The following is a 19,704-nucleotide window of genomic DNA, read 5'->3' on the forward strand; positions in this document are numbered from 1 at the left end:
CCACATTCATGTTGGGGGCTTATATAATGATAGTGTTCTTGCTCAGGATCATTAATCAGAATAACTTTGTATTGGTCAAAAGAAGCTTGTGAGAATGTTTTGATCTGTCAATTTTTCTGATATTTTCAAAAACCTCAAACAGCATCTTCATTTAAAACAAATAATTAACAGCTCAATTCTTGCTCTGAATGTTTCATACTTGTAAAATTATCAGTCATATGTAAGCATGTGCCTAATATAGGAAAAATGAGGAGAAAAATAATAATTAATAGACCTGAATCCTGACAATTAGATGGGTCTGGTAAAAAAAAAAAAAAAAAAAGAATAAAAATTGTCTCTTTCCAATACATTTTTACATATGAGATAGTCAAGGAATCAAAATTAGGCCATAAATATCATTAAGACAAATCTGTTTCCATTTATTTACATCCTAAAGATGAAAATGAATATTGTGAAATTAGTTTCCATTAGACCAGGAATGAAACCTTATGGAAAAAGCTATTTCTTGATTTTCTTTAGGGTCTGCATATCTAAATATATGACTATTTTCATTTACAAATATTAGCTTAGTTTTTTAAATTGTTATTTAAAAAAACAAACAAGAAAGACTGAGCGCCATGCCTCTAATTCCAGCACTTTAGGAGGCCAAGGTGAGAGGATTGCTTGAGCCCATGGATTCAAGACCAGCCTGGGCAACTTGGCGAGACCTCATCTCTACAATAAATCAAAAAGTTAACTGAGCGTGGTGGCACATGCCTGTAATTCTGGCTACTTGGAGAGTTGAGGTGGAAGGATCACCTGAGCCCAGCAGGTCAAGACTGTGGTGGTTGTGAGTGTGCCACTGTACTCCAGCCTAGGAGAAAGAGTGAGACTGCAACTCAAAAAAAAAAAAAAAAGAATTTTTGCAACATGTCTTTGTATTACAACTAACAATTATTTATACTACTTAGTAATTATATGTCTATGCATACTTCCTCATTACACTTGTAATTCAAAATTAATAAACTAAGACTTGAATATTATTCTATAGAGATTAATGCTAGAATAAAACAAGAACCAAAATAATTTATGCAACTTAACAGTGGAAGCCGATGAAAACAATTTGTTGTTTTTTAAGATTAAAGTTATTTGGCAAATTGAGTTTTGAATTACACTTAAATAATCATCACAGTGTATATTTTTACATTTAAGCTTTGTGAAATATTTGCATCTAGAGAAGTCTTAAATAAAAGCTGTATATAAATCCAACTTAGATTTTGAAAATGATATAAATGAAGGTTTTGAACTAATTTAAGTTTGCATGAAATACTGTAACATATTAATTGTTATTTTGGGCAACAAAGTTGGTGTTCTAAACACTCTTCAAAATACAGATATGACAAAGAAATCATATAGAAAATGTTAAATTGTTGATATGCAAGAAAGTCTAGATATGTCTTCAATGAGTCCAGATCTGAGAATAAAGTAAGGGGGAGAGGCAGGAATCTTGTGCTAAAGTCAGTGTATGGCTGACCAATCTAATCCCTCAAGTTGGTGCCCCAGGTAGTCTGTGCTCTGCTGTAGACATGAGCAACAGAATGCATATCCTCACTCAAGTGCACTATTGACCTGCACTTCATCTTTAATAAGGAAACCTCAAGGTGGGGGGTAAGACATCTCTGCCTCATCTTCTACCTGCTTTTCTTCACTTTTTTTTAAGGTTTGTTCTCTGCAAGGCATCCTTCTAGGCTCTTTATGTATTTTCTATTATAAAAACCTCAAAACAATTCTGTTGTGCAGGTATTGTTATTTTCCATTTTATAGAGAAGGATATCAAGGCTTAAGTAACTCATTCAAAGTCCCAAAGAAAATAGAAGACAAAAGTAAATTTTGAAACTCATTCCCAAGTCCATTTTCTCCCTTTTATAACACAGCAGCTAAGAATGTATTAGTAAATCTTAATGCCAAAAAATTCAATTTCATCTTTGTCTTCTCTGTTTAAGGATCTGTGCATGTGTCAGGTATTCCTATGAGCCAGCTTTGCAGAATCCAAACTGGGTCAGCCCTGAGCAAATTAACTAAACAAAAGTTTTTTTGTTTTTTTTTTTCTTAGAAGTCCCTAGTTTCTTATTTACTTCTCTTTTCTTATCCATAAATGATACTTGCTCTACCCCTAAGCAATTTGAGTTGTGGTTTGATTCTCACCCTGCTCTTTTTCTTGTCCAACCATATTTTAAATTCAAGAGTTCAAAATCAGTATCAGACAATGCAAATGACTGGTACATGCTTACAGTCTTAACTTTGTAGGAAATATTTACATTTAAAAGTTTCACCGCCACAGACACAATGAATTGATAGGTTACCACTCATCAAGCTTTGGACAGAAAAGATTTTCAGGATGGGCATTTACAGTCCCCTCAGAGAGTCCAGAACTGACATAATTCAATACAGCAGTGAATGTTTCTGCCTAAATTAAAGCAAATAATTAAAACTGGGTTAGTCCTTTGGGTACATCAACGTTCTGATGAAGGCATCTCAGATAGACTAAAACTATGTCAAATCCAAAACATATAACTGATTCAAACATCAATGGAAAATAACATCACCAAAATAATAACTAAAGTGGGTCCCTCAGAAATGCATTAATGTTTTCTTTAGATTTATATTTATTAAGGAATCTAATTTTAGCATCAGAAACAATCTGAATCAAGTCTTCTCATTAATAATACAATACAATACAATACAAGACAATACAATACAATACAGTTCAACCCTACCAGATATACATACATTTCTTTAAGGTTAAATGATTCCTATAGTATAATTTCCACTAATTGGACTACATAGACTCTTACTAGATTTCAGTGAAGCTTAGCGTTGAAGAAGCATCTTCAGAGAAGTATTATATCTTGGGCCAGTTTTATCTTGTATGAATCTCCTATATTTTATTCCAGCTGACTGGCATTTGATTGAATACAATAGCTAATTCTACAGTGAGCACAAGTGCAATATTGCCTATTCAGCTCACCTGACCTTTTATTTGAAGGTAGCAATATTAAGTTAAAATGTTCCACTGTTCTTAATTACCATATATTTATATGGTTTTTGCATTCCTAAAAATATTGTTAGGGCCTCAAAATGATATTTGTGACTTTTTAAAATGTCAAAAGCAATATGAAAAAGAGGAACTTTCACACTACACCAGGCCTCCCAAGTGAGTTTTCTGATGACACACTGATGAGGCTGTTATCCCTGCTAACTTCCAGTTTTCTGAAATCATATACAGAATATTTCATACTCCGATCATTCACAGCAATACTGCAGCAGAAAGATTACAGGAATACTGCTGGATGCTGTCTAACCAGTAATTAAACCTCTCTTAAAAATGAATAGTGCATTTTTAATAGTTTCTCTGGAGGTTTCATGAACAACATATGTTCTTTTAAGCAACAGCTCATCTTTCATCGACACCTAAATTCTCACCAAGGCTCAGTGGCTTTTTTCAGTTGGGCGCTTGTATATTATATCATCCATCATCCTGGCACTGTGGCCGTCATGGAACAGCGGCATTAACCTGTCACGGTGATTCAGGAAGGAATGCGGTTTTCAAAGGAGCTTCAGTTTGGTTACCAAATCAGAGCTATAAAGTGTGCCGGGTATGTGCGTATGCGCATGTGTGTGTGTATACAAATATGTGCCAAACAGACCCTTAAAACTCACACTGGTAAAAAAAATTCTAGACTGCCTGAAAAATAACTTGGAGCAGAGGTGAATATTTAAGTAACTTAATGTTTACTAACAAAGCTCATTCCTTATATTCTATTTTTCTCTTGCTTGGCTCATTTCTTTGTGTGTGCTAATTTCTAGGTTTATGTGCCAATAAGGAAAATGGTCTCAGAGACACACAACAATAGTTCAACAAAGGCAGCCTAAAGTAAGAATGCAACACAGAAATGCATCCCTGGGCCATGCAATAGCAATATCTATTTTTATTTCAGCCAAGGTCACGGGGAACTTTGTTCTGTAACAATCTGAGTATGTAGTGAACTGAATAAAGCTATTTGTGAATGAAGTTTTGTTGCACTTTTAACTAACACAATTTTTATAAAGAGTTCTGAGAATAATTACTTTGCGGACCCTAGAAATTGAATATTAAATCAACTATTTTGACCTAAAAACTGAATATTGAATTAACTATTTTGGCCCTAGAAATTGAATTTTGAATCATCTATTTTGGTTAGAATCTTGGTGCTACCACTTTCTAATTGTGTGGCTTTGGACAGTTTACTGAAGTTTTTTGTGCTGTTTCCTCCTTTTTAAATTAGGAAAGATATCAGAGCTTACTTCGTGGAGCTATTGAGAGGATTCAACAGTTTCCATCCTTCGGCATAATACATACACAATCCACCAAACTCAAAATTATCAGAAAGGTAGCAAAAATAAAACCGCGGTGGGTTATTTCATGTCATAGTAGTAGCCAATTCTTTTATTTCTGGTCATTGGGCCCACACATTTTGGCCACAGGAAAGAGTTTTGGGTGGAATTCAGCCGTCCCAAAAAACGTTTTGAAGTCCTAACCCATAGCATCTCAGAGTTTAAACTTATTTTAAAAAAGGATATGTTCAGATGTTATTAGTTAAGATATGTCATATTGGAATAGGGTTGCCCTTAATTCCATATGACTGGTGTCCTTACAAGAAGAGGAGACGCGACATGCACATAAGATGGTCAGGTGATAATGAAGGAGAAACGAAAGTTATGCAGCCACTACCGGAAGTGCTCAAGGATTCAAGAAAAGAATCCTCCCCAGAGATTCAGAGGGAACCTGTCTCTGCCAACACCTTGAGTTTAGATCTCCCTCTTCTAAAATTGTGAGAAATAAATTTCTGTTGAGTTAAACTACCCAGTTTGTGGCATTTTATTCCAGCTGTGCTAAGAGACTCATGCAGGAGGCTTGCCATCTCTCTGCTAGTGGTTTGATGTTTTTTAAATCATCTTACAACAATCCAGTGGCCATATTAATTCTTAACTAAATCTCAGTTGTAGAGCACTATATTTCAATAGTCTATTTAAGTTTTCCACATCTTTCTGAAGTAAGTTATTTTTCTCCAGAACATCAGATAATTAACAGAGGCTTTAAAATGCATTAGCAAGAATTTTTTAATAATATTTTCCTTTAATTAAAATAGTAATTATATATCTTTATCAATACCTATGAGACTATGCCCTTGCTCACTTATAATACTGTATTTTTTCATGTTTTGTTTTATTTCTAATCTCATTTTTTATGCTACTCATTTTTTATGTTTGACTATTTTATTAAATTTCTACTTACTGAAGGCCTGCAAGTACTTGCACTTTCTGTCCTGTTAAGTAGGTTTTCATTCGATTTCTCCTTTTCACTTTTCTAAATTTTTTGTCTTTTGTGTTCTTCACTCTATTTTCTTTGCCCTTATATGTTTATACTTCTCAAATATTGATTTATCATTATTTTAGTGTGCATAAAAAGATTTGAGTATATTATTTTTTAAATTGTAATATCTGGAAGATTCGAAGCAGATATTATTAATAATTACCAACATCAAACCAGCCAATCCACATAGAAGGTCTTCTTATATGTGTAGAAAGAAAAGCAAAACAATTTGATCTACTTTTTTAACATTTGGTCCTTTAAGTGGCCCTGATTTCATAATTTTCTTTTTTTTTTCTTTTAAAAATGTGGGCTACAATTCAGTGTTAGGTATACAAGTGTTCATTACCCTCGTATGCAGGTACCCTTGTTGATAAGGTGTGCTCCTCCCTCCCCTGGCAGTTTCCCTCAACTGCCAATCCCAACCCCCTCCCCTGGTAGTTTCCCACTACTGCCAATCCCTTTCTTATAATATTATGATAATCATTCAAGATCTGCTTATAAGTGAGAACATATGGTACTCTGTTCTTTGTTTCTGTGATAGCTCACTGAGTATGATAGACTCTAAATCCATCAAGTTGCTGGGAAGTCCATATGTTAGTCCTTCTTTATGACTGCATAATATTCCATTGTGTATATGTACTACATTTTTTAATCCAGTCCAGCTTTGATGGGCAACATGGTTGGTTCCATGTTTTTCTATTATGAATAGAACTGCAACAAACATGAGTGTGCAGGTATAACTTTTACAGTATGATTTGAGTTCCTCTGGGTATATTCCCAATAGGGGGATTGCTGGGTCATATGGAAGGTCAATTTCTAGTTCTTTCAGAAATTGCCACACTGTCTTCCAGAGAGGTTGCACTAGTTTGCATTCCCACCAGCAGTGTAGAAGTGTTCCTTTTTCTCCACATCCTTGCCAGCATCTGTTTTTGTTTGTTTTATTAATGATTGCCATTCTTACTGGGGTTAGGAGGTATCTCAACATGGTTTTGATTGGAATTTCTCTGATGATGAGTAGGCTGAGCACTTTTTCATGTGTCTGTTGACTGCCCATATATCTTCTTTGAGAAGTGTCTATTCATATCTTTCACCCACTTTTTAATGGGACTGTTTGATTTTTTTCTATTTGATGCATTTGACTCCCTTGTAGATCCTAGATGTGAGGCTTTTTAAAGATATACAGTTGGCAAATATTTTTTTCCATTCTGTGGGTTATTTCCCTGCTCTCTTGATAGTTTCATTTGCTTTGCAGAACCTCAGTTTGTATCTTATTTCTTATGGTATGGGCACTTAGGGTTTTGATCAGGAATTGGTTGCCAGTTCCAAGTTCCATAGGGATGCCTGCTGCATTTTCTAAGATTCTTATAGTTTGAGGTTTTACGTTTTTGTCTTTGATCCATTTAGTGCTAATTTTTGTGCATGGTGATAAGTAGGAGTCCTGTTTCAATCTTCTGCATGTGATCAGCCAGTTTTCCCTGCACCATTTACTGAATAGATTCTCTTCTCCCCAGTGGTCGTTGTTGGGAGCTTTTTCAAAGATGAGTTGGCTGAGAAATTGAGGCTTTGTTTCTGGAATCTCTATCCTGTTGCATTGGTGTGTCTGCCTGTTCCTGTACCAATACCAGGCTGTTTTGGTTATTGTAGACTTATGGTATTTTGAAATTTAGAAGTGTGATACCTCCTGCTTTGTTTATTTTGCTAAGGATTGTTTTGGCTATTCGTGGTCATTTATATTTCCATATGAATTTCTGTATTGTCATTTCCAGGTCTGAGAAGAAAGATGTTGGTAATTTAATGGGTATTATGTTGCCTCTGTAGATTACCTTTGGTAGGATGGACATCTTAACAATGTTGATTCTTCCTACCCATGAGCATGGAATATTTTTCCATTTGTTTGTTTCTTCTTGGATTTCTTTGAGCAGTGTTTTGTAGTTATCATACAGGTCTTTGACCTCCCTGGTTAGGAAGATGCCAAGGTATTTAAATCTTTTTGTGGCTATTGTGAATGGAATTGTGTTTTTTATTTGGTTCTCTGCCTGCTTGTTGGTGTATAAGAATGTCACTGTCTTTTGCACATTTATTTTGTACCCTGAGACTTTGTTAATGTCCCTTATCAGTGCAAGCAGGTTTTTTGACAGATTCTTTTGAATTTTTGAGTTATAGGATCAGATCATCATCAAAAAGGAATAACTTGACTACCTCTTTTCCTATTTGAATACCCCTGATTTCTTTCTCTTGTCTAATTGCCCTCACCAGAACTTCCAACACAATGTTGAACAAGAGGGTGAGAGTAGGCAGCCTTGTCTTATTCCAGTTTTTAGGGGAAATGTTTACAGTTTCTGTCCATTTAACGGTATGTTAGCTGTGGGCTTATCGTAGAAAGCACTTACTATTTTGAGTTATGTCCCTTCTATACCAGGTGTTTGAGTGTTTTTATCAAGAAGAGATGCTAGATTTTATCAAAAGCTCTTTCTGCATTTAATGATATAATCATTTGGCTCTTGTTTTTACATCTGTTGATGTATTTAATTATGGTCTTGCAAATGTTGAACCAATCCTGCATCCTGAAAAAGAAGCCTACATGGTCTGGTGGATGATTATTAAGATGTGTTTTGGGATCCAATTTGCTAGAATCTTGAGGATTTTTTCATCTATGTTCATGAGGGATATTGGCCTGTAGTTCTCTTTTTTTGTTGGATCTTTACCCGGTTTGAGTATCAGTGTGATGCTAGCTTTGTAAAATGATTTGGGGAGAATTCATCTTTCTCAATTAACTGGAATACTGTCATTAGGATTGGTATCAGCTTCCCCTTGTATGATTTGTGGAATTCTGCTGGAAAGCCGTTCATTCCAGAGGTTTTTTTGGTAGGTAGTGTTCTTATGATAGAGTCAATTTCCTAGGTCTATTTAGTGTCTCAATGTCTTCTTGTTTCAACCTGGGGAGGTTGTGTGATGTCAGAAAGTCCTCCATTTCATTTAGGTTTTCCAGTTTGTGTCCATACAGGTGTACATAGTAATCTCTGATAATCTTTTGTATTTCTTAGGGTTCAGTTGTGATTTGATCCTTTGTATTTCTGATTGTGTTTATTTGGTCTTTCTCTTTTTCTTAGTCATTCTGTCTAGGGGTCCATCAGTCTTGTTAATTCTTTCAAATATCCAGTTTTTTTGTTGTTGTTGATGTTTTCTATGATATTTTTGTCTTCTGTGTCCTGTTATGGGATATTATTTTGGTGATTTGGAGTCTTCTACTAAAGTTAGCGTTTTGGTGGTCTTCTCTTTCTAGCTTCCTTAGGTGATTTGTTAGGCTCTCAATTTGTGATCTTTCAATTTTCTTGATGCATGCTTGTAGAGATATAAATTACCCTCTTGGAACTGATTTCATGGAATCCTAGAGGTTTTGGTAAGATGTTTCTTCATTTTCACTTCTTTCCAGGAATCTTTTAATTTCTACTTTGATTTCTGTGTTGACCCAGTAGTTGTTCAGCATCATGTTGTTTAGCCCATGTCTTTATGGACTTGGGGGAAATTTTGTTGGTGTTGATATTTATTTTTATTCCACTCTGGTCTGAGAGGGTCCATGGCAATATTTCAACATGTCGGAATTTGTTTATGGTTGATTTATGGCCAAGGATGTGACTGATTTTGGAGTACATTCCATGTGGTGATGAGTAGAAAGTATATTCTGTGGTTATTGGGTGGAATAATCTGTAGGTATCTATTAAGTCTATTTGTTCAAGTGTCAAGTTTAGGTTCTGGATCTCCTTGCTGATTTTTTGCCTTGATGATCTATCTAGGGCTGTTAGTGGGGTATTCAAGTTCCCTTCTTTTATGCTGTTTGAGTTGATATCTTTTTTTAGTTTTCTTAGTAGTTGCTTTATAAATGCTAGTGTTCCTGTGTTGGGTGCATATATGTTTAGGATGTTTTGTTGTTGTTGTTGATGGGTTGAAGCTTTTATCATTATGTAATGTCCTTCTATATCTTTTAAAATTTTTGATAACTTAAAGGTTGGTTTGTCTAATATTGAGATTGTGACTTCTGCCCTCTTTTGTGATCTATTTGCCTGGAACTCATTTTCTATCCTTTAACTTTGATTCTGTGTGTGACCCTTGTGGTAAGATAAGCTTCCTGGATGCAGCAAATAATTGGGTCATGGTTTCTTACACAGTTTGCTAGTCCATGAATTTCAGTGGTTCATTTATTCCATTTACATTCAGACTGATGATTGAAATGTGATCGTGTATCCCTGTATGAGGTTCTTATAAAGTCTATTTCTTTGCTTATTTTTCTTTGACTTTGGGGTTGATGTATGTGTGCATTTTCAAGTTTGCTGTTGCAATGTATTCCTGTTGATTCTGTGCTATGTTGTTTGCTTGTGAAGTGTGTGGTCTTTTTTTTTTCTGTACTTAGTACTTTTTTAAGTGTCTCCTGTTGAGCTGGACTGGAAGCTGCATAATCTTTTAGTGATTGGATGTCTGGGAAGGATTTTAATTCTCCATCACTGACGAAACTGAGCTTGGCTAGGTAGGAAATTCTTGGTTGAAATTGTTTATCTTTGAGGACTTTGAATATTGGATTGCAGTCCCTTCTTGCTTGTAATGTTTCTGCTAATAGGTCTGCTGCTATTCTGATTGGTTTCCTCCGGTAGTTAGTCTGACCTCTCTCTTGCTGCCTTTAGGATTTTTTCTTTTGTGCCTACTTTGTGAAGGTGAATTACTATGTGTCTAGGGGTCTGTCTTCTCATTTGATGTCTTTTGAGAGTTCTCTGTATCTCCCTCTGTATCTGAGATGGTTGATCACATCTCTGATGAGATGGGGAAAATTTTCCTGAATTACCTCCTGGAAGACTTGCTCCAAGGTATTCCCCATTTATCTTTCTTCTTCTTTTATACCAATCAGGTGTTTGTTTGGCCTCTTGATAAAATCGCACATCTCTTGTAGGCTTTGTCCTTTCTTTCTGAGTTATCTCTTTATGTTTTTTATAGATTGGGTTAATATCATGTTCTGGTCTTCAAGTTCTGAGATTCTTTCTTCAGCTAGATTAATTCTGCTTTCCACACTTATCATCTTGTTATTTATTTCCTGGGTGAAACTTTTTATTACCAAAATCTCTGTTTCAATTTCTTTCAGTGTTACATCTTGTCTCTCTTGAGTCTTCTGCACTCTTTCCATCAATTCTCTAATCCTTGTTGTATTCTGGGGCCAGTGTTGGTGACTTCCATTGTTTGGGCTCCCAGATCTGATTTTTTGGGAATTTTCTCTTTGTTAAACTTGAAATTGCCTGTAATCTTTCACTGATTTTTCCTCATTTGTGACAGATCTCTTGCTTTTCTCTTTAGTTCAGTTTTTCAGTGTCAGTGGGAGAGGCTTTCCCTTCTGACATCTGCTCAGCCCTCTATTCTTCTCTGATCTACGCTCTGATCTTTTTCTGTTTTGAAACAGGACACTGATTTCATTGGAGTTCTTCTTCATCCTTTTCTGGCCACACCCTTTGTCCTACAACTAGATCAGGGTAAGGGGTGGGTCACTCATCAGGTCCCTTTGAAATTTTTGTTTCCAAAATATTCCCTCTGGGTCACGATCAACCCCTGAGTAGTTGATCTGCCAGTCACAGAGATCTGGTCTGTTGCTCAACAGTGAGCAAGTCAGAGCACTTTCCTGCCCTGCTTTCAAGATCGTGGCGGGGTGCCCCTCTTGTCCTTGCAAGTGGGACTCTACCTCTGGGCTCCCTCCACAGTCCCTGCTGCCAGTGTCCAGCCAGGTGCTGAAGTGGTGAGGCAAAGCCTGGAGCCAGCAGTCTCTCCCTGCTGCCTCTTCACAGGAAAACTTTCCATAATTTTCAAACAGTAATGTAAATATACTTGGATTGACTCTAGTCAATCAATGCTTAAGGTTGGAAAGGAATACATTTCCTAATATGCTATGTAGCTGTGGATGAGAGTTAGTTTCAATAATAATTACTCAAATATCTCAACACTAAGCACAATGCTGATGATTTAAATTTTTAAGCAATCATATTAAAGAATTATACTTTCCTTACTAATTCACTAAGAGGAATGATCATGAATGAATGTTTATTTTATGAAATCTCTTTATGACATCCAGTAGATTATATGCATTTTTCCATTGATCCTTCCGCCTCAGCCTTCCAAGTAGCCGGAACTACAGGAGTACGCTACCACGTCTGGTTGATTTTTGATTTATTGTAGAGATGAGGTCTCACCAAGTTGTCCAGGCGGGTCTTGAACCTGCGGGTTCAAGCGTTCCACTCACCTTGGCCTCCCAAAGTGTGAGATTACAGGTTGAGTCACTGAGCCCAGTCTCATTTTTCTACTTTCTTACTAGGTTTCTTAAGATACATTTTTCTATTTTGTTTAGGTTTTTCGTTTTTCAACTTCTTCTTTTTCTTGTGATTTGCATATCTTATATATTTTTTATTCTACTAGTAAAAATATTTGAAATGAAGTGTTTCCTCTAGTGTCAAAAATAAAATAGTATCATGAAAGTATATGTTACATTTTTGTTCTTAACTTTGTATACTTCCTTGGAAAACCCTGTAATTTTAGATACATACTGTCTTAAATCAATTTGTTTTTAAAATTATGTACATTACTTTAAATAAATTATGTAAATTACCATATGCATTAATTATCACACTACAAAGAGCGGTTTAAATATTAACTGTAAGTTTTACTGACTTCACTGTTCAACTCTATTACTTTTATACTTTACCTTCCTCCCTCCTGAGTTTTTAAAGGTGATTCAACTATCAAAATATCGGAATATTTACTTGACATATTTATTTATCAGAGATAGAATGCTTTCTAGCCTTTCATATCAGTTTCTTTAAAAATGTGCATTTGCATGCTTGAATATATATTTTTAAATTTTCTTTGAAATTAATACACACACACACACACACACACACACACACACACACACATACACATATAGTTCTGAAGTATCCCTTAATGATCATCCACTGAATTAATATCCTTCTCTCCTGAAGGATATAATATTTAACAGGCAATATAAAAGTGATACAAAATGGCAATAGTTCTCCAATATTAATATTTTTACATAAAGGGGAACTCATTAGAAATCATGAAAGGATTGAGTCTAGTGAATTTTCCAAGAAGTTTTACATATTATCCCCTCTTTGATATTTAGAGAGGAAAAGAGTAATAGTCATGGATAATTTATTCTGTTATTTTTGCTTATAAAGGAGAAATTGGATGCCAAGATAAATTTTGGTGTATGGGGAGAGTGGGAGTTGCAAGTTATTTTCTGCTTATAGAGAACTCTTTCATTCTGAAAAAATAGACTACAATATAGCTATGTTTTATAAGTTTTGGCAATGTGTGGTGCTTTTTAACTTCTTTTATATTAGAGGCATTTTCTTCTATGATTTTAAAAGTAATTTCTTATTTTAGGCTTCCATGTATTCTCATTTCTTTATATTTACAAATAGCTGAGTTTTATCCCTTTGCACACCCTTTTAACCTTGTTTTGTTTTTGTCATTAAACCTCTACTGAACCTGTTTTCTAAATTACTGATTTTTTCTGTATGTTACCTACTTAATTTATTTAATATTACCAATTGAAATAGACTTTCTTAAATATTATGTGATCTTTCTTTAAAAAGAGTCATTACCTAAATTTGTAATCTTTGGTAACATATTCTGGTTCCTCTTGGCATGCCATTTAAGAAAAGTATAGAGAGAACAAAATTGTGTCAGCAGGTATCTGCCAAGTGTAACAGCAATAGGGCAGGTACTGATGGCCCTTGTTTACTTTCTATCAAATACCCTCAAGCTTACTATCTGCTTTATTCACTTTTTCTTAAAGCCTATTGATTCAACAGTGGTAGTGGTGGAGGAGTGTGTCTCCTTGGAGTAAATCACATCTTCTCAATTCCCAGTCAAGTTTTTTTTAGTGAGTGATTGGCTAGTAACTACATTCAATTTAAACTGCATATTTTAAGAATACCTCAAAGTTTCTGGTATGTTTTGCCATTCTTCATTTTTCTACTTTAGGTGAAGATTCAAGTGGTAGGAATTACATATGTAGCCTCAAATAGAAATCTTAAAATTCCAATAATATACCTTAAAAATAAGTAAATATTAATAAACCTTCCTTATAGACTTTGTTGTTATTTCTATTTGATGTTGAAAGAGGTACCAGCAACTCATAGTAAAATAAAAAAGAATGGTCATATCTTTTTTTTTAACTTACATTTTGAAAAGTCAGAAATCAAGCTATGGCTTTTAAAAGAATTTAAAAAACCTAGTAGTTTTTCTGACAAGGATGATTGCTCTAAGGAATATGAAGCATAGACACTTAATTGATTAATTAATTTCATCAACATTTATGGTATATGTATTGAGCACAGTAACAACTGCTGAATATACAGAGATAATGCAATCTTTCTGATTAACTTTGACACTATCACACAACATGTACAATATTGTTCAATTCCATTTAACTAATTCCTTCATGTACTCTAAAACTTTAATTAAAATTTTGCCATCTGAAAGTTATAATTATAGTAAGGATATTTTGCTTAATATTCTTTATCATTTTAACAGCTCATTGCTTTCAAGAGTAAGATGATTTATTTTTAATACTAACTTGCTAACACTCCAGTGGCATTTTGTATGACTTTTACTTTAAACATTACTTGCTGCACTAATGGCAATGAAACCTTTGCAGATGAAATCAATATTTGAACTTTTCATTACCAAGTGAAACAGAACTATATGTTTTCAAGAAAAACTGTCTTTATCAAAATTTCATAGATGTCAAATAATTAGAACAAACAAATTTTTAAAAATAAGATGCCTTCAACATTTATCAGTTATTGAGAGATATTCAAGAAGGAAAACTTGGCTACTTTTACAGAGAATTAAGAAATAATATTGAGATAGTCACCTGCAGCAAAGCATAATCTGATTCTCTAAATAATGAATACCTGGTTAATATAGAATTGAGCATAGTGCCATAAAACAGAAGGAGATACAATTCAGTACATCTGAATAACTCTACATTTCACCAGTGTGCTATTTTAAGGATGAATTGGCATATGGGTGAATGTTGAATGAAAGCATTTAATTCCATAGGTAAATAAATTTTAGCTGGAAAGCTACATGAACAAATGATTATATGAATGATGATATATGGTGATAAAATCTGAGATAAAAGGCATTTTATAATAGCAAATAAAGTGGAACATTACAAATTGTCAGGATGGGATTTTTAAATAAAAGTCAATACATTCCTAATATCTGGAAAATAATCTTGAAAAATTTCAGATTTATGAATGTTATTTGAAAGATATCCTCACAGTTGGATCATGACAAATCACATGTAAATGCTGAAACACTTATTTATTTCAATTTTAACTTCCACGGGCATTAGAGAGTATTCTGAGCCTACTGCCAAAAATCAAAGACAAATAGACCAATAAACTATTCATTTTGAGAAATAAAGGAGGAATCTTGATGACTGCCTCCAACTTTACTTATTTAAATAGCTTCACTAAATATTCCAATAAGGGTATCCATTAGCCCTCTCAAAATATGTCTGTGTACCACTTTCAATCCTTTCAGGAGGCTGTGCAATTCACAGCATTGTCAAAATAGAATATCACCACCAGCATGCCTCCTGTTAGCAATGGTGAACTTCATAGTGTCTAACAGTGTTAGGGTGGGAGCAGCAAGATGATCTAACAATAAACAGGATTCAACTTTGCTTAAGATTTCTATCGATTATGCCACTATTCATATTGCATTATGTTGAATCACCAACATGACCATAACTTTTTAAGGAATGCAACTATTATAAAAGAAACAGAAGAAATAAATCACTAAGTTTCCATTCTTCCTTCTTTACTTGTTATTTTTAAAAGTCTTTAGAGTGTATTCTAGGTTTTTCCATTTAGCATTGGGAATTTATTATTGTGAATGCTAATTTGGATTAGTGTTGGGAATTCAGCAATAAATACAAAAATAAGTGTCCTCATGGAACTCATATTATGGTAGAGGAAACTAAAAATAAGCATAAAGTAAATGAGAAATGAGTAACATTTTATGTTAAATGGTGATAAGTGACGAGAAGAAAAACAATAAATCAAAGAAGTATGTGTGGAACTGAAGGATTAGAATGAGCTTCTTTGAAAAGGTGATATTTGAATGTAAACCTGAATATAAACTCACTTCCCCAAGCTCAGCAAGTTTAATGGACATGAAAATGTCAGCTTGACTACAAGAGTGCAAGAACAGAGAAAGTGATGTGAGCATGATAAGTGAGACAGGAAGCATTCCAAGGGGCATTACCGATCATTGAAAGGACTTTAACTTTGACTCTGAATAAAAGAGAAAGCCATTAGTCGTTCTTGTGAAATAAGTGACATGACCTGGCATGTATTCAATACTCATCTTCTAGAAGGTTCTTTTTTAATCTTCAGTTTATGAAACTATTCATTTATACAGGTACATTTCCAAATGAATGTGACAGTTCCCAAATTCTTGTCGTCAATTATATATCTCTAATTTATATAACCTAACCACTCTCTCTGGAATTTATATGTAACAGTTATATGGCCAAACGTTGTTACAGAATTTTTATACAAAAATATAACATTTCTAGAAGTGTACTATATAATTAAGATATTTTAACCGGTGTTTCTTTTTTAATACTGCAGAACAAGAGTTAAATACTACAGAACAAGAGTTAAATACAAAGTTAGACAAGCTATTGATTGTAGACATTGTTAAATACAAAATATCTGAGAAATCAAGCAAATGCCTATAAATAAATTCTTGGTAATTTACACAAACTCCAAAGGATTACTTTTCATTTCACTTTTATTTTTATGACTAGTTATTTTTTGTATGCTAAAAAATCTTTGCCGCTGGTAAATATTTTTCCTATGTCTTCTTTTGAACGTGTATAGTCTCAACTTGTTTTAAATCTGTTGCACTTCAACAGAAATGTGTGTGTGTGTGTGTGTGATGTAAGACAGGATTCACACTTAAAAAAATAGAATATCCAGTTGTTTTAGCCCCACTTGTTGAAAAATATCTATTATTTCCTTATTAAATTACTTTTAGTACATTTATTTAAAAGCAACTAGCCATACAAGTATTCAATTATTCATAGGCTCTCTATTCTGTTCCATTGAACAATATATCTACTCTTACACCAAAGCTACAATGTCTTGATTACTGAAGGGGTGTAGTATGTTTTAAAAATCACGTAACTGAATCTTTTTTTATCTATCTGGGATCTTTGCATTTTTATGTCAATTATAAAATAAACTTGCCATCACATTTATAAATAGTGTGGTAGTTATGACTGAAATAAATTGATTTAGAAGATCTGTGTTTGCTCTAAGTAGGAGATATCTTCTAAAATTTTGTGAGGATATTAAAGGAAGTGAGACATCAGGCAAATCTAAAAGTGAATAAGAATGTACGTTTTGATATATGTATATGAGCATATGTATATATTCTTGTGTTTTATGTATAGCTATAGTTTTTTTTTTTCTTGGACTTTTATGTATTTGATTTTGTCTGACCTATTGTACATGTTGTTTTTAAATGAAAGATAGATATTTTACAAATCTTTATGATAGAAACAACATATAATTATAAGTGATATAAACTGACTTTAACAAATACAATAATTTTCATTGTCCTTCTATCTAGCCAGCTTGCTAATTTCACTTATGAATATCGATAATTTATCAATGGTTGCATTTCTATACACAAAATCACAAATGTGCAGATAATTAAAGTTTTGTTTCTTGCTAATAATTGTATGCTTAGTTTATTTTCCTTGTTAATTTTATTTCCCAGATTCACCAATAAAAATGTAAGATAAAATAGATGATTATAGAATCTTTGTTTTTTCCTATTTGAAAAAGAAACAAAATTGTCCGATTTTTTTTATTGTTTTGTTTTTGTTCTGTTTTTAAGATATTCTCTGTAAAATTGTGAAAATATCTTCTATTCCAAGTTTTCTGTAAGATTTAACAAAATTATCAGTGCTTATTTTTCTTAATGCTTGTTCTGCATATATGGTGATAATCAGATTATATTTATCCATATTTTACTCATAAGGTGGAAAATCCTGATTGATTTTTGAACATTTAGCAAAATTTAAATTTCTAGCATAAAACCACATAAGTTACAGTGTAATATATTTGGCAAATTGTGCATGGTTAATATTTTCTAAGTAATTTCACTTGTACTTATGAGTGGATTTAATCTGTAATTTCTTTTTCTTGTGTGACCTTGGTTAGGTTTCAGTAACAAAATTTTACGGACTTTATGAAGATTGTCAGGATATATTTAATTATCTTCTAATATCTGTAAGACTTTGCGCCCACTAGACTTTTAAAATATTTAGTAGCATTCTGTGAGACTATCAGGGTGAAGAAATTTCTTTGAAAAAATATTGTAATTACAAATTTAATTTATCTAATAAATATGAAAAATGTATTTTATATTTTTGTATCAATTTTGATAAGTTTTTTTTGTTAATTTGTATATTTACTTTGAAGGCTCATATATGTTGGCATGAAGTAGTTTGTAATATCATCTTATCATTTTTTTTTTTTTTTGATTTGGAGTCTCACTCTGTCACCCAGACTGGAGTGCAGTGACCGCTCCTGGCCACCGCAGCCTCGACCTGCTGGGCTCCGGTGATCCTTCCGCCTCCGCCTTCCGAGTAGCCGGAATTACAGGCATGCGCTACCATGCCTGGCTGATTTTTTTATTTATTGTAGAGATGAGGTCTCGCCAAGTTGCCCAGGCGGGTCTCAAACCCGTGGGCTCAGGCAATCCACTCACCTCAGCCTCCCAAAGCGCGGGATTACAGGCTGAGCCACCGAGCCTGGCTCATCTTATCCATTTTTAAAGTCTATATTATTTTTAGTATTACACCATTTCCTATTCCTAATATTGGAAATATATACTTCTCTTTTCTCATGATTAGTCTTGAAAGGTATTTGTAAATTTTTATTTAGCTTTTTTCAAAACACCATATGTCCATTGTTAATTAAAAGTTCTACTTGTTATTTTAGTTTTCTGAGCATCATTTATAAAACAATCATATAAAGTTTTGTTTAAATATTTTAATTTTTAAAATTAGATGCAAAATTTTATGGAAAGAAATATTTGTTAAACATCATAATTGTTTCTGTTAATATGCCATCAATATTAGTTAATTTCAATATCAGTTCACTCAGAGGATATAAAGAAACACTGGAATAGATGATTGTTCAAGACAGAATTTAGGATCAAGCCGAATTCACAAAAACAACTTTTCTAGTGATTAGAAAAGGAAGAGAATGACTGACACTTTTTTTTTTTTAGTTTTTCTTATTTGGAAATTTTTAAAATACAGTTTTCCCACTGAAGCAGACTATATAATATTTTCGGGTACTGTGTTCCAGTATGCTTAAATAGTACTTTTTATCATTCAAAAAAAGAGTGCAGATAAGAATGCCATGAAACTTTAATTGAACAATATTAATTTTTGTTGACATAGATTAGAAATATGTCAAATTTAGTCATCTCTTCTGATTAAAAATATTTTAATTGATGCTTTTCCATTTTGCACTGATTTACTAAGTTTAAATGTAACGTTAAAAGTATGAAAGTTTGCAATTTCCTTTAAAAATAAAATTTTCTCATGAGAAAAAATAATATATTCCTTTGAAATATTAAATTTTTATTTCCTACCAGTTGTCATTTTTGCATTTATCTCAATATTTATTCGTTTGAAAAATTAATTTTGTCATGATTGGATATTAACCCAGAAGTATAGGAAATAAAAGCGAAAATAGACAATTGGGACTACTTCAAAATAAAAAGTATCTGTACAACAAATATAACAAATAAGAATTTCACCACTTCTGGGTGAAATTTCACTCCCTTCATCCAAATGAAACAAAATCAGTATTTGGTAGTGATTATCTGCACTTCTGTATTCAAGGCAGCATTATCCACAATACCCAAGCTATTGAAACAACCTAAGTGTACGTTTATGGATAGATTAATAAATAAAATGTGATCAAGATCATCTTATAGCCAAGGTTTAACCTATTGCATCACACACTTTCAGCTCCAAAGAAGACATATGTGACCGTGTTTGTTACGTTACAAAGTCTTTCAAATAATTTGGTAAATACAGATATAGGAAATGAAAGATGTCATAAGATGTTGCAAAAAATAAACATCCCTGACTCTGCCATGTGATTTTAAACTAAATTGAATTACCAATAAAGAAATTACTTTAAATTTGTAAA

Source organism: Carlito syrichta, unplaced genomic scaffold (genome assembly GCF_000164805.1).
Source record: "Carlito syrichta isolate Samal-C Ts95f unplaced genomic scaffold, Tarsius_syrichta-2.0.1 Scaffold302873, whole genome shotgun sequence".
NCBI classification, from domain to species: Eukaryota; Metazoa; Chordata; class Mammalia; order Primates; family Tarsiidae; genus Carlito; species Carlito syrichta.